Raw genomic sequence first — 1,860 nt, forward strand, 5'->3', positions numbered from 1 at the left:
AGGGTCTCTATGAGTCAGAACCAACTCCATGGAACATAACAACAACAACAACAATCCTTCATGAACATAGATACAAAAATTCTCCACAGAATTCAGCAGCACATCAAAAAAATAATAAATCATGATCAAGTGTGATTCATATCAGGGATGCAAGGATGGCCCAACATTAGAAAAACGAAATTGACCATATAAATAAGAAAAAACAAAAGAACCATATGATCCCGTCAATTGATGCAGAAAAGGCATTTGACAAAATCCAACATCCATTCCTGATAAAAACCCACAGCAAAGTAGGAATTGAAGGGAAATTTCTCAAAATAATTAAGAGCATATATACAAAACCAACAGCCAACATTAATTTCAGTGGAAACAAATTGAAAGCCTTCCCTGTGTGAACAGGAACAGACAAGGATGCCCTTTGTCACCAGTACTATTCAATATTGTGCTGGAAGTCTTAGCAAGAGCTATACGGCAAGACAGGGAAATAAAAAAATGGGTACAGGACATGAACAGACTCTTCAAAAAGGAGGAAGTCCGGACAGCCAACAAACATATAAAGAAATGTTCATGATCACTAGACGTTGTTGTTAAGTGCCATAGAATCAATACCAACCCGTAGTGACCTTATGCACAGCAGAACAAAACACTGCCTAATCCTGGGCCAACCTCGCTACTGTTGCCACTCTTGAGTATATCAATGCTGCCACTTGGCCAATCCATCTCGTTTGGAGTCTGCCTCATTTTCTCTGACCCTCCATCTTACCAAACATGATATCCTTCTCCAGCGACTGCTCCCTCCTGACAATATGTTGAAAATATGAGTAAATAAGTTTGGCCATCTTAGCCTCCAAGGAGCACTCTGGCTGCATTTCTTCCAAAACAGATCTATTGGTTTTTTTGCAGGCATGGCACCTTCAGTATTCACCTCCAACACCATAACTCAAAAGCATCAATTCTTCTACAGTCTTCCTAATTCACTGTCCCACTTTGGTATGCCTATGAGGTTACTGAAAATACCATGGCTTGGGTCAGGAGCACCTTAGTCTTCAAGCTCTTCAACACTTTAAAAAGGTCTCATGCAGCAGATTTACCTAATGCAATACGCCACATGATTTCTTCACTGCTGCTTCTGTGAGTGTTGATAGTTGATCCAAGAAGAATGAAGTCCTTGACAAATTCAATCTTTCTCTGTTGAAAAGAATAATGTTTATTGGTCCAGTGGTGAGGATTTTTGTTTTCTTTACGTTAAGATGTAATCCATACCAAAGGCTATGCTCTTTGATCTGCATCAATAAATGTTTTAAGTCCTCTTCACTTTCAGCAAGCAAGCTTGTATTACCTGCATAGCACAGATTGTTAATGAGTCTTCCTCCAATCCTGATGCCATGTTTTTCTTCATACAACCCAGTTTCTCTAATTATTTGCTCAGCATACAGGTCGAATAAGTATGGTGAAAGAATACAACCTTGTTGCACACCTGTCCCAATTTTAAAACATTCAGTGTTCCCATGTTCTGTTCGAACAACTGTTTCTTGGTCCATGTACAGATTCTTCATAAGCAAAATTAAGTGTTCCGGAATACCCATACTTCACAATGTCCATAGTCAAGATTAATTGGATATCAGCAATGATATTCCCCGTTCCACGGCCTCTTATGAATCTGGCTTGAACATCTGGAAGTTCTCCATCAATGAATGATTATAGCCATTTCTGTATTACCTTTAGCAAAACTTTACTCGCATGGGATATCAAAGAGATTGTCTGATGATTTCCGCATTCCGTTGGGTCACCTCTCTTTGGAATGGGCACAGATATGGATCTCTTCCAATCAGTCGGCCAGATAGTTGTTTTTCAAATTTT

The sequence above is a fragment of the Chrysochloris asiatica genome, unplaced genomic scaffold, assembly GCF_000296735.1.
Source record: "Chrysochloris asiatica unplaced genomic scaffold, ChrAsi1.0 scaffold00255, whole genome shotgun sequence".
NCBI classification, from domain to species: Eukaryota; Metazoa; Chordata; class Mammalia; order Afrosoricida; family Chrysochloridae; genus Chrysochloris; species Chrysochloris asiatica.